Source organism: Lissotriton vulgaris, chromosome 9 (genome assembly GCF_964263255.1).
Source record: "Lissotriton vulgaris chromosome 9, aLisVul1.2, whole genome shotgun sequence".
Classification (NCBI taxonomy): Eukaryota; Metazoa; Chordata; class Amphibia; order Caudata; family Salamandridae; genus Lissotriton; species Lissotriton vulgaris.
The window spans coordinates 573082963-573097813 of record NC_141697.1 but is presented as its reverse complement, the minus strand read 5'-3'; positions in this window follow the sequence as shown (position 1 = coordinate 573097813).

Here is a 14851-nt window from a genome sequence, read left to right as displayed (position 1 = left end):
TGCATATGGCCATGTCTGAACTGGGGTGGCTTGGTGAGCAAAATAACAATGGATTAAACCCAGATCTGTGACTGGGGGTGAATGTTTTGCCAATGTTGCAACATTCCGTCCATCATTTTGTTTGTTTTTTATGTTCACCCTATGTCGGAAGGGTATGCCCAGACGTGGGTCCCGTGCTCACTTCACCACTGGAGTCAAGCTATACTGGCTGAAGACGGCTGATAGCCAGAAACCGGTCCTAGGATGCGTGATTCCAGTCCAGGGAAGACATGGCTTGGCAGTTCGGGCTGGACTGTTCCCATGAGGCACAGGGTCAAGACTGATTTGCATATGGCCATGTCTGAACTGGGGTGGCTTGGTGAGCAAAATAACAATGGATTAAACCCAGATCTGGGACTGGGGGTGAATGTTTTGCCATTGTGCAACATTCCGTCCATCATCTTGTTTGTTTTGTTGTTCACCCTATGTCGGAAGGGTATGCCCAGACGTGGGTCCCGTACTCACTGCGCCACTGGAGTCAAGCTATCCTGGCTGAAGACGGCTGATAGCCAGAAACTGGTCCTAGGATGCTTGATTCCGGTCCAGGGAAGACATGGCTTGGCAGTTCCGGCTGGACTGTTCCCATGAAGCACAGGGTCAAGACTGATTTGCATATGGCCATGTCTGAACTGGGGTGGCTTGGTGAGCAAAATAACGATGGATTGAACGCAGATCTGTGACTGGGGGTGAATGTTTTGCCATTGTGCAACATTCCGTCCATCATCTTGTTTGTTTTGTTGTTCACCCTATGTGGGAAGGGTATGCCCAGACGTGGGTCCCGTGCTCACTGCGCCAGAGGAGTCAAGCTATCCTGGCTGAAGACGGCTGATAGCCAGAAACCGGTCCTAGGATGCTTTATTCCGGTCCAGGGTAGACATGGCTTGGCAGTTCGGGCTGGACTGTTCCCATGAGGCACAGGGTCAAGACTGATTTGCATATGGCCATGTCTGAACTGGAGTGGCTTGGTGAGCAAAAAAACAATGGATTAAACCCAGATCTGTGACTGGGGGTGAATGTTTTGCCAATGTTGCAACATTCCGTCCATCATTTTGTTTGTTTTATTGTTCACCCTATGTGGGAAGGGTATGCCCAGACGTAAGTCCCGTGCTCACTGCGCCACAGGAGTCAAGCTATCCTGGCTGAAGACGGCTGATAGCCAGAAACCGGTCCTAGGATGCTTGATTCCGGTCCAGGGAAGACATGGCTTGGAAGTTCGGGCTGGACTGTTCCCATGAGGTACAGGGTCAAGACTGATTTGCATATGGCCATGTCTGAACTGGGGTGGCTTGGTGAGCAAAATAATGATGGATTAAACCCAGATCTGTGACTGGGGGTGAATGCTTTGCCATTGTGCAACATTCCGTCCATCATCTTGTTTGTTTTGTTGTTCACCCTATGTGGGAAGGGTATGCCCAGACGTGGGTCCCGTGCTCACTGCGCCACTGGAGTCAAGCTATACTGGCAGAAGACGGCTGATAGCCAGAAACCGGTACTAGGATGCTTGATTCCAGTCCAGGGAAGACATGGCTTGGCAGTTCGGGCTGGACTGTTCCCATGAGGCACAGGGGCAAGACTGATTTGCATATGGCCATGTCTTAACTGGAGTGGCTTGGTGAGCAAAATAACGATGGATTAAACCCAGATCTGTGACTGGGGGTGAATGTTTTGCCATTCTGCAACATTCCGTCCATCATCTTGTTTGTTTTTTATGTTCACCCTATGTCGGAAGGGTATGCCCAGACATGGGTCCCGTGCTCACTGCACCACTGGAGTCAAGCTACACTGGCTGTAGACGGCTGATAGCCAGAAACTGGTACTAGGATGCGTGATTCCAGTCCAGGGAAGACATGGCATGGCAGTTTGGGCTGGACTGTTCCCATGAGGCACAGGGTCAAGACTGATTTGCATATGGCCATGTCTGAACTGGGTTGCTTGGTGAGCAAAATAACAATGGATTAAACCCAGATTCGTGACTGGGGCTGAATGTTTTGCATGTGTGCAACATTCCGTCCATCATCTTGTTTGTTTTGTTGTTCACCCTATGTCGGAAGGGTATGCCCAGACGTGGGTCCTGTGCTCACTGCGCCACTGGAGTCAAGCTATCCTGGCTGAAGACGGCTGATAGCCAGAAACTGGTCCTAGGATGCTTGATTCCGGTCCAGGGAAGACATGGCTTGGCAGTTCCGGCTGGACTGTTCCCATGAAGCACAGGGTCAAGACAGATTTGCATATGGCCATGTCTGAACTGGGGTGGCTTGGTGAGCAAAATAACAATGGATTGAACCCAAATCTGTGACTGGGGGTGAATGTTTTGCCATTGTGCAACATTCCGTCCATCATCTTGTTTGGTTTGTTGTTCACCCTATTTGGGAAGGGTATGCCCAGACGTGGGTCCCGTGCTTACTGAGCCAGAGCAGTCAAGCTATCCTGGCTGAAGACGGCTGATAGCCAAAAACGGGTCCGAGGATGCTTTTTTCCGGTCCAGGGTAGACATGGCTTGGCAGTTCAGGCTGGACTGTTCCCATGAGGCACAGGGTCAAGACTGATTTGCATATGGACATGTCTGAACTGAGGTGGCTTGGTGAGCAAAATAACGATGGATTAAACCCAGATCTGTGACTGGGGGTAAATGTGTTGCCATTCTGCAACATTCCGTCCATCATCTTGTTTGTTTTGTTGTACACCCTATGTGGGAAGGGTATGCCCAGACGTGGGTCCCGTGCTCACTGCACCAGAGGAGTCAAGCTATCCTGGCTGTAGACGGCTGATAGCCAGAAACCGGTACTAGGATGCTTGATTCCAGTCCAGGGAAGACATGGCTTGGCAGTTCGGGCTGGACTGTTCCCATGAGGCACAGGGTCAAGACTGATTTGCATATGGCCATGTCTGAACTGGGGTGGCTTGGTGAGCAAAATAACGATGGATTAAACCCAGATCTGTGCCTGGGGATGAATGTTTTGCCATTGTGCAACATTCCGTCCATCATCTTATTTGTTTTTTATGTTCACCCTATGTCGGAAGGGTATGCCCAGACGTGGGTCCCATGCTCACTGCACCACTGGAGTCAAGCTATCCTGGCTGAAGACAGCTGATAGCCAGAAACTGGTCCTAGGATGCTTGATTCCCGTCCAGGGAAGACATGGCTTGGCAGTTCGGGCTGGACTAATCCCATGAGGCACAGGGTCAAGACTGATTTGCATATGGCCACGTCTTAACTGGAGTGGCTTGGTGAGCAAAATAACGATGGATTAAACCCAGATCTGTGACTGGGGGTGAATGTTTTGCCATTTTGCAACATTCCGTCCATCATCTTGTTTGTTTTTTATGTTCACCCTATGTCGGAAGGGTATGCCCAGACGTGGGTCCCATGCTCACTGCACCACTGGAGTCAAGCTATCCTGGCTGAAGACAGCTGATAGCCAGAAACTGGTCCTAGGATGCTTGATTCCCGTCCAGGGAAGACATGGCTTGGCAGTTCGGGCTGGACTGTTCCCATGTGGCACAGGGTCAAGACTGATTTGCATATGGGCATGTCTGAACTGAGGTGGCTTGGTGAGCAAAATAACGATGGATTAAACCCAGATCTGTGACTGGGGGTAAATGTTTTGCCATTGTGCAACATTCCGTCCATAATCTTGTTTGTTTTTTTGTTCACCCTATGTGGGAAGGGTATGCCCAGACGTGGGTCCCGTGCTCACTGCGCCACAGGAGTCAAGCTATCCTGGCTGAAAATGGCTGATAGCAAGAAACCGGTCCTAGGATGCTTGATTCCGGTCCAGGGAAGACATGGCTTGGGAGTTCGGGCTGGACTGTTCCCATGAGGCACAGGGTCAAGACTGATTTGCATATGGCCATGTCTGAACTGGAGTGGCTTGGTGAGCAAAATAACAATGGATTGAACCCAGATCTGTGACTGGGGGTGAATGTTTTGCCATTGTGCAACATTCCGTCCATCATCTTGTTTGTTTTGTTGTTCACCCTATGTGGGAAGGGTATGCCCAGACGTGGGTCCCGTGCTCACTGCGCCAGAGGAGTCAAGCTATCCTGGCTGAAGAAGGCTGATAGCCAGAAAGCGGTCCTAGGACGCTTTATTCCGGTCCAGGGTAGACATGGCTTGGCAGTTCGGTTTGAACTGTTCCCATGAGGCACAGGGTCAAGACTGATTTGCATATGGCCATGTCTGAACTGGAGTGGCTTGGTGAGCAAAATAACAATGGATTAAACCCAGATCTGTGACTGGGGGTGAATGTTTTGCCATTTTGCAACATTCCGTCCATCATTTTGTTTGTTTTATTGTTCACCCTATGTGGGAAGGGTATGCCCAGACGTGGGTCCCGTGCTCACTGCACCACAGGAGTCAAGCTATCCTGGCTGAAGACGGCTGATAGCCAGAAACCAGTCCTAGGATGCTTGATTCCGGTCCAGGGAAGACATGGCTTGGAAGTTCGGGCTGGACTGTTCCCATGAGGCACAGGGTCAAGACTGATTTGCATATGGCCATGTCTGAACTAGGTGGATTGGTGTGCAAAATAATGATGGATTAAACCCAGATCTGGGACCTGGGGGTGAATGCTTTGCCATTGTGCAACATTCCGTCCTTCATCTTGTTTGTTTTGTTGTTCACCCTATGTGGGAAGGGTATGCCCAGACATGGGTCCCGTGCTCACTGCGCCACTGGAGTCAAGCTATACTGGCTGAAGACGGCTGATAGCCAGAAACCAATACTAGGATGCTTGATTCCAGTCCAGGGAAGATATGGCTTGGCAGTTCGGGCTGGACTGTTCCCATGAGGCACAGGGTCAAGACTGATTTGCATATGGCCATGACTTAACTGGAGTGGCTTGGTGAGCAAAATAACAATGGATTAAACCCAGATCTGTCACTGGGGGTGAATGTTTTGCCATTGTGCAACATTCCGTCCATCATCTTGTTTGTTTTTTATGTTCACCCTATGTCAGAAGGGTATGCCCAGACGTGGGTCCCGTGCTCACTTCACCACTGGAGTCAAGCTATACTGGCTGAAGACGGCTGATAGCCAGAAACCGGTCCTAGGATGCGTGATTCCAGTCCAGGGAAGACATGGCTTGGCAGTTCGGGCTGGACTGTTCCCATGAGGCACAGGGTCAAGACTGATTTGCATATGGCCATGTCTGAACTGGGGTGGCTTGGTGAGCAAAATAACAATGGATTAAACCCAGATCTGTGACTGGGGGTGAATGTTTTGCCAATGTTGCAACATTCCGTCCATCATTTTGTTTGTTTTTTATGTTCACCCTATGTCGGAAGGGTATGCCCAGACGTGGGTCCCGTGCTCACTTCACCACTGGAGTCAAGCTATACTGGCTGAAGACGGCTGATAGCCAGAAACCGGTCCTAGGATGCGTGATTCCAGTCCAGGGAAGACATGGCTTGGCAGTTCGGGCTGGACTGTTCCCATGAGGCACAGGGTCAAGACTGATTTGCATATGGCCATGTCTGAACTGGGGTGGCTTGGTGAGCAAAATAACAATGGATTAAACCCAGATCTGGGACTGGGGGTGAATGTTTTGCCATTGTGCAACATTCCGTCCATCATCTTGTTTGTTTTGTTGTTCACCCTATGTGGGAAGGGTATGCCAGACGTGGGTCCCGTGCTCACTGCGCCAGAGGAGTCAAGCTATCCTGGCTGAAGACGGCTGATAGCCGGAAACCGGTCCTAGTATGCTTTATTCCGGTCCAGGGTAGACATGGCTTGGCAGTTCGGGCTGGACTGTTCCTATGAGGCACAGGGTCAAGACTGATTTGCATATGGCCATGTCTGAACTGGAGTGGCTTGGTGAGCAAAATACCAATGGATTAAACCCAGATCTGTGACTGGGGGTGAATGTTTTGCCATTTTGCAACATTCCGTCCATCATTTTGTTTGTTTTGTTGTTCACCCTATGTCGGAAGGGTATGCCCAGACGTGGGTCCCGTGCTCACTGCGCCACTGGAGTCAAGCTATCCTGGCTGAAGACGGCTGATAGCCAGAAACTGGTCCTAGGATGCTTGATTCCGGTCCAGGGAAGACATGGCTTGGCAGTTCCGGCTGGACTGTTCCCATGAAGCACAGGGTCAAGACTGATTTGCATATGGCCATGTCTGAACTGGGGTGGCTTGGTGAGCAAAATAACGATGGATTGAACGCAGATCTGTGACTGGGGGTGAATGTTTTGCCATTGTGCAACATTCCGTCCATCATCTTGTTTGTTTTGTTTTTCACCCTATGTGGGAAGGGTATGCCCAGACGTGGGTCCCGTGCTCACTGCGCCAGAGGAGTCAAGCTATCCTGGCTGAAGACGGCTGATAGCCAGAAACCGGTCCTAGGATGCTTTATTCCGGTCCAGGGTAGACATGGCTTGGCAGTTCGGGCTGGACTGTTCCCATGAGGCACAGGGTCAAGACTGATTTGCATATGGCCATGTCTGAACTGGAGTGGCTTGGTGAGCAAAAAAACAATGGATTAAACCCAGATCTGTGACTGGGGGTGAATGTTTTGCCAATGTTGCAACATTCCGTCCATCATTTTGTTTGTTTTATTGTTCACCCTATGTGGGAAGGGTATGCCCAGACGTGGGTCCCGTGCTCACTGCGCCACAGGAGTCAAGATATCCTGGCTGAAGACGGCTGATAGCCAGAAACCGGTCCTAGGATGCTTGATTCCGGTCCAGGGAAGACATGGCTTGGAAGTTCGGGCTGGACTGTTCCCATGAGGTACAGGGTCAAGACTGATTTGCATATGGCCATGTCTGAACTGGGGTGGCTTGGTGAGCAAAATAATGATGGATTAAACCCAGATCTGTGACTGGGGGTGAATGCTTTGCCATTGTGCAACATTCCGTCCATCATCTTGTTTGTTTTGTTGTTCACCCTATGTGGGAAGGGTATGCCCAGACGTGGGTCCCGTGCTCACTGCGCCACTGGAGTCAAGCTATACTGGCAGAAGACGGCTGATAGCCAGAAACCGGTACTAGGATGCTTGATTCCAGTCCAGGGAAGACATGGCTTGGCAGTTCCGGCTGGACTGTTCCCATGAGGCACAGGGTCAAGACTGATTTGCATATGGCCATGTCTTAACTGGAGTGGCTTGGTGAGCAAAATAGCGATGGATTAAACCCAGATCTGTGACTGGGGGTGAATGTTTTGCCATTCTGCAACATTCCGTCCATCATCTTGTTTGTTTTTTATGTTCACCCTATGTCGGAAGGGTATACCCAGACATGGGTCCCGTGCTCACTGCACCACTGGAGTCAAGCTACACTGGCTGAAGACGGCTGATAGCCAGAAACCGGTACTAGGATGCGTGATTCCAGTCCAGGGAAGACATGGCTTTGCAGTTCTGGCTGGACTGTTCCCATGAGGCACAGGGTCAAGACTGATTTGCATATGGCCATGTCTGAACTGGGTTGCTTGGTGAGCAAAATAACAATGGATTAAACCCAGATTTGTGACTGGGGCTGAATGTTTTGCATGTGTGCAACATTCCGTCCATCATCTTGTTTGTTTTGTTGTTCACCCTATGTCGGAAGGGTATGCCCAGACGTGGGTCCTGTGCTCACTGCGCCACTGGAGTCAAGCTATCCTGGCTGAAGACGGCTGATAGCCAGAAACTGGTCCTAGGATGCTTTATTCCGGTCCAGGGAAGACATGGCTTGGCAGTTCCGGCTGGACTGTTCCCATGAAGCACAGGGTCAAGACAGATTTGCATATGGCCATGTCTGAACTGGGGTGGCTTGGTGAGCAAAATAACAATGGATTGAACCCAAATCTGTGACTGGGGGTGAATGTTTTGCCATTGTGCAACATTCCGTCCATCATCTTGTTTGGTTTGTTGTTCACCCTATTTGGGAAGGGTATGCCCAGACGTGGGTCCTGTGCTTACTGAGCCAGAGCAGTCAAGCTATCCTGGCTGAAGACGGCTGATAGCCAAAAACGGGTCCTAGGATGCTTTATTCCGGTCCAGGGTAGACATGGCTTGGCAGTTCAGGCTGGACTGTTCCCATGAGGCACAGGGTCAAGACTGATTTGCATATGGACATGTCTGAACTGAGGTGGCTTGGTGAGCAAAATAACGATGGATTAAACCCAGATCTGTGACTGGGGGTAAATGTGTTGCCATTCTGCAACATTCCGTCCATCATCTTGTTTGTTTTGTTGTACACCCTATGTGGGAAGGGTATGCCCAGACGTGGGTCCCGTGCTCACTGCGCCAGAGGAGTCAAGCTATCCTGGCTGAAGACGGCTGATAGCCAGAAACTGGTCCTAGGATGCTTGATTCCGGTCCAGGGAAGACATGGCTTGGCAGTTCCGGCTGGACTGTTCCCATGAAGCACAGGGTCAAGACTGATTTGCATATGGTCATGTCTGAACTGGGGTGGCTTGGTGAGCAAAATAACGATGGATTGAACGCAGATCTGTGACTGGGGGTGAATGTTTTGCCATTGTGCAACATTCCGTCCATCATCTTGTTTGTTTTGTTGTTCACCCTATGTGGGAAGGGTATGCCCAGACGTGGGTCCCGTGCTCACTGCGCCAGAGGAGTCAAGCTATCCTGGCTGAAGACGGCTGATAGCCAGAAACCGGTCCTAGGATGCTTTATTCCGGTCCAGGGTAGACATGGCTTGGCAGTTCGGGCTGGACTGTTCCCATGAGGCACAGGGTCAAGACTGATTTGCATATGGCCATGTCTGAACTGGAGTGGCTTGGTGAGCAAAAAAACAATGGATTAAACCCAGATCTGTGACTGGGGGTGAATGTTTTGCCAATGTTGCAACATTCCGTCCATCATTTTGTTTGTTTTATTGTTCACCCTATGTGGGAAGGGTATGCCCAGACGTGGGTCCCGTGCTCACTGCGCCACAGGAGTCAAGATATCCTGGCTGAAGACGGCTGATAGCCAGAAACCGGTCCTAGGATGCTTGATTCCGGTCCAGGGAAGACATGGCTTGGCAGTTCGGGCTGGACTGTTCCCATGAGGCACAGGGTCAAGACTGATTTGCATATGGCCATGTCTTAACTGGAGTGGCTTGGTGAGCAAAATAGCGATGGATTAAACCCAGATCTGTGACTGGGGGTGAATGTTTTGCCATTCTGCAACATTCCGTCCATCATCTTGTTTGTTTTTTATGTTCACCCTATGTCGGAAGGGTATACCCAGACATGGGTCCCGTGCTCACTGCACCACTGGAGTCAAGCTACACTGGCTGAAGACGGCTGATAGCCAGAAACCGGTACTAGGATGCGTGATTCCAGTCCAGGGAAGACATGGCTTGGCAGTTCGGGCAGGACTGCTCCCATGAGGCACAGGGTCAAGACTGATTTGCATATGGCCATGTCTGAACTGGGGTGGCTTGGTGAGCAAAATAACGATGGATTAAACCCAGATCTGTGCCTGGGGATGAATGTTTTGCCATTGTGCAACATTCCGTCCATCATCTTGTTTGTTTTGTTTTTCACCCTATGTGGGAAGGGTATGCCCATACGTGGGTCCCGTGCTCACTGCGCCCCTGGAGTCAAGCTATACTGGCTGAAGACAGCTGATAGCCAGAAACCAGTCCTAGGATGCTTGATTCCGGTCCAGGGAAGACATGGCTTGGCAGTTCGGGCTGGACTGTTCCCATGAGGCACAGGGGCAAGACTGATTTGCAAATGGCCATGTCTTAACTGGAGTGGCTTGGTGAGCAAAATAACGATGGATTAAACCCAGATCTGTGACTGGGGGTGAATGTTTTGCCAATGTGCAACATTCTGTCCCTCATCTTGTTTGTTTTGTTGTTCACCCTATGTGGGAAGGGTATGCCCAGACGTGGGCCTCGTGCTCACTGTGCCACTGAAGTCAAGCTATCCTGGCTGAAGACGGCTGATAGCCAGAAACCGGTCCTAGGATGCTTGATTCCGGTCTAGGGAAGACATGGCTTGGAAGTTCGGGCTGGACTGTTCCCATGAGGCACAGGGTCAAGACTTATTTGCATATGCCATGTCTGAACTGGGGTGGCTTGGTGAGAAAAATAACAATGGATTAAACCCAGATCTGTGACTGGGGGTGAATGTTTTGCCATTGTGCAACATTCCGTCCATCATCTTGTTTGTTTTGTTGTTCACCCTATGTGGGAAGGGTATGCCCAGACGTGGGTCCCGTGCTCACTGCGCCACTGGAATCAAGCTATCCTGGCTGAAGACGGCTGATAGCCAGAAACCGGTCCTAGGATGCTTGATTCCGGTCCAGGGAAGACATGGCTTGGAAGTTCGGGCTGGACTGTTCCCATGAGGCAGAGGGTCAAGACTGATTTGCATATGGCCATGTCTGAACTGGGTTGCTTGGTGAGCAAAATAACAATGGATTAAACCCAGATTTGTGACTGGGGGTGAATGTTTTGCTTGTGCAACATTCCGTCCATCATCTTGTTTGTTTTGTTGTTCACCCTATGTGGGAAGGGTATGCCCATACGTGGGTCCCGTGCTCACTGCGCCACTGGAGTCAAGCTATACTGGCTGAAGACGGCTGATAGCCGGAAACCGGTCCTAGTATGCTTTATTCCGGTCCAGGGTAGACATGGCTTGGCAGTTCGGGCTGGACTGTTCCTATGAGGCACAGGGTCAAGACTGATTTGCATATGGCCATGTCTGAACTGGAGTGGCTTGGTGAGCAAAATACCAATGGATTAAACCCAGATCTGTGACTAGGGGTGAATGTTTTGCCATTTTGCAACATTCCGTCCATCATTTTGTTTGTTTTGTTGTTCACCCTATGTCGGAAGGGTATGCCCAGACGTGGGTCCCGTACTCACTGCGCCACTGGAGTCAAGCTATCCTGGCTGAAGACGGCTGATAGCCAGAAACTGGTCCTAGGATGCTTGATTCCGGTCCAGGGAAGACATGGCTTGGCAGTTCCGGCTGGACTGTTCCCATGAAGCACAGGGTCAAGACTGATTTGCATATGGCCATGTCTGAACTGGGGTGGCTTGGTGAGCAAAATAACGATGGATTGAACGCAGATCTGTGACTGGGGGTGAATGTTTTGCCATTGTGCAACATTCCGTCCATCATCTTGTTTGTTTTGTTGTTCACCCTATGTGGGAAGGGTATGCCCAGACGTGGGTCCCGTGCTCACTGCGCCAGAGGAGTCAAGCTATCCTGGCTGAAGACGGCTGATAGCCAGAAACCGGTCCTAGGATGCTTTATTCCGGTCCAGGGTAGACATGGCTTGGCAGTTCGGGCTGGACTGTTCCCATGAGGCACAGGGTCAAGACTGATTTGCATATGGCCATGTCTGAACTGGAGTGGCTTGGTGAGCAAAAAAACAATGGATTAAACCCAGATCTGTGACTGGGGGTGAATGTTTTGCCAATGTTGCAACATTCCGTCCATCATTTTGTTTGTTTTATTGTTCACCCTATGTGGGAAGGGTATGCCCAGACGTAAGTCCCGTGCTCACTGCGCCACAGGAGTCAAGCTATCCTGGCTGAAGACGGCTGATAGCCAGAAACCGGTCCTAGGATGCTTGATTCCGGTCCAGGGAAGACATGGCTTGGAAGTTCGGGCTGGACTGTTCCCATGAGGTACAGGGTCAAGACTGATTTGCATATGGCCATGTCTGAACTGGGGTGGCTTGGTGAGCAAAATAATGATGGATTAAACCCAGATCTGTGACTGGGGGTGAATGCTTTGCCATTGTGCAACATTCCGTCCATCATCTTGTTTGTTTTGTTGTTCACCCTATGTGGGAAGGGTATGCCCAGACGTGGGTCCCGTGCTCACTGCGCCACTGGAGTCAAGCTATACTGGCAGAAGACGGCTGATAGCCAGAAACCGGTACTAGGATGCTTGATTCCAGTCCAGGGAAGACATGGCTTGGCAGTTCGGGCTGGACTGTTCCCATGAGGCACAGGGGCAAGACTGATTTGCATATGGCCATGTCTTAACTGGAGTGGCTTGGTGAGCAAAATAACGATGGATTAAACCCAGATCTGTGACTGGGGGTGAATGTTTTGCCATTCTGCAACATTCCGTCCATCATCTTGTTTGTTTTTTATGTTCACCCTATGTCGGAAGGGTATGCCCAGACATGGGTCCCGTGCTCACTGCACCACTGGAGTCAAGCTACACTGGCTGTAGACGGCTGATAGCCAGAAACTGGTACTAGGATGCGTGATTCCAGTCCAGGGAAGACATGGCATGGCAGTTTGGGCTGGACTGTTCCCATGAGGCACAGGGTCAAGACTGATTTGCATATGGCCATGTCTGAACTGGGTTGCTTGGTGAGCAAAATAACAATGGATTAAACCCAGATTCGTGACTGGGGCTGAATGTTTTGCATGTGTGCAACATTCCGTCCATCATCTTGTTTGTTTTGTTGTTCACCCTATGTCGGAAGGGTATGCCCAGACGTGGGTCCTGTGCTCACTGCGCCACTGGAGTCAAGCTATCCTGGCTGAAGACGGCTGATAGCCAGAAACTGGTCCTAGGATGCTTGATTCCGGTCCAGGGAAGACATGGCTTGGCAGTTCCGGCTGGACTGTTCCCATGAAGCACAGGGTCAAGACAGATTTGCATATGGCCATGTCTGAACTGGGGTGGCTTGGTGAGCAAAATAACAATGGATTGAACCCAAATCTGTGACTGGGGGTGAATGTTTTGCCATTGTGCAACATTCCGTCCATCATCTTGTTTGGTTTGTTGTTCACCCTATTTGGGAAGGGTATGCCCAGACGTGGGTCCCGTGCTTACTGAGCCAGAGCAGTCAAGCTATCCTGGCTGAAGACGGCTGATAGCCAAAAACGGGTCCTAGGATGCTTTATTCCGGTCCAGGGTAGACATGGCTTGGCAGTTCAGGCTGGACTGTTCCCATGAGGCACAGGGTCAAGACTGATTTGCATATGGACATGTCTGAACTGAGGTGGCTTGGTGAGCAAAATAACAATGGATTAAACCCAGATCTGTGACTGGGGGTAAATGTGTTGCCATTCTGCAACATTCCGTCCATCATCTTGTTTGTTTTGTTGTACACCCTATGTGGGAAGGGTATGCCCAGACGTGGGTCCCGTGCTCACTGCGCCAGAGGAGTCAAGCTATCCTGGCTGTAGACGGCTGATAGCCAGAAACCGGTCCTAGGATGCTTTATTCCGGTCCAGGGAAGACATGGCTTGGCAGTCCGGGCTGGACTGTTCCAATGAGGCACAGGGTCAAGACTGATTTGCATATGGACATGTCTGAACTGAGGTGGCTTGGTGAGCAAAATAACGATGGATTAAACCCAGATCTGTGACTGGGGGTAAATGTGTTGCCATTCTGCAACATTCCGTCCATCATCTTGTTTGTTTTGTTGTACACCCTATGTGGGAAGGGTATGCCCAGACGTGGGCCCCGTGCTCACTGCACCAGAGGAGTCAAGCTATCCTGGCTGTAGACGGCTGATAGCCAGAAACCGGTCCTAGGATGCTTTATTCCGGTCCAGGGAAGACATGGCTTGGCAGTTCGGGCTGGACTGTTCCAATGAGGCACAGGGTCAAGACTGATTTGCATATGGCCATTTCTGAACTGGAGTGGCTTGGTGAGCAAAATAACAATGGATTAAACCCAGATCTGTGACTGGGGGTGAATGTTTTGCCATTTTGCAACTTTCCGTCCATCATTTTGTTTGTTTTGTTGTTCACCCTATGTGGGAAGGGTATGCCCAGACGTGGGTCCCGTGCTCACTGCGCCAGAGGAGTCAAGCTATCCTGGCTGAAGATGGCTGATAGCCAGAAACCCGTCCTGGGATGCTTGATTCCGGTCCAGGGAAGACATGGCTTGGCAGTTCGGGCTGGACTGTTCCCATGAGGCAGAGGGTCAACACTGATTTGCATATGGCCATATCTGAACTGGGTTGCTTGGTGAGCAAAATAACGATGGATTAAACCCAGATTTGTGACTGGGGGTGAATGTTTTGCCATTGTGCAACATTCCGTCCATCATCTTGTTTGTTTTGTTGTTCACCCTATGTGGGAAGGGTATGCCCAGACGTGGGTCATGTGCTCACTGCGCCACTGGAATCAAGCTAGCCTCGCTGAAGACGGCTGATAGATAGAAACCGGTCCTAGGATTCTTGATTCTGGTCCAGGGAAGACATAGCTTGGCAGTTCGGGCAGGACTGTTCCCATGAGGCACAGGGTCAAGACTGATTTGCATATGGCCATGTCTGAAATGGGGTGGCTTGGTGAGCAAAATAACGATGGATTAAACCCAGAGCTGTGCCTGGGGATGAATGTTTTGCCATTGTGCAACATTCCGTCCATCATCTTGTTTGTTTTTTTCTTCACCCTATGTGGGAAGGGTATGCCCATTCGTGGGTCCCGTGCTCACTGCGCCCCTGGAGTCAAGCTATACTGGCTGAAGACAGCTGATAGCCAGAAACCAGTCCTAGGATGCTTGATTCCGGTCCAGGGAAGACATGGCTTGGCAGTTCGGGCTGGACTGTTCCCATGAGGCACAGGGCAAGACTGATTTGCAAATGGCCATGTCTTAACTGGAGTGGCTTGGTGAGCAAAATAACGATGGATTTAACCCAGATCTGTGCCTCGGGGTGAATGTTTTGCCATTGTGCAACATTCCGTCCATCATCTTGTTTGTTTTGTTGTTCACCCTATGTGGGAAGGGTATGCCCAGACGTGGGTCCCGTGCTCACTGCGCCAGAGGAGTCAAGCTATCCTGGCTGAAGACGGCTGATAGCCGGAAACCGGTCCTAGTATGCTTTATTCCGGTCCAGGGTAGACATGGCTTGGCAGTTCGGGCTGGACTGTTCCTATGAGGCACAGGG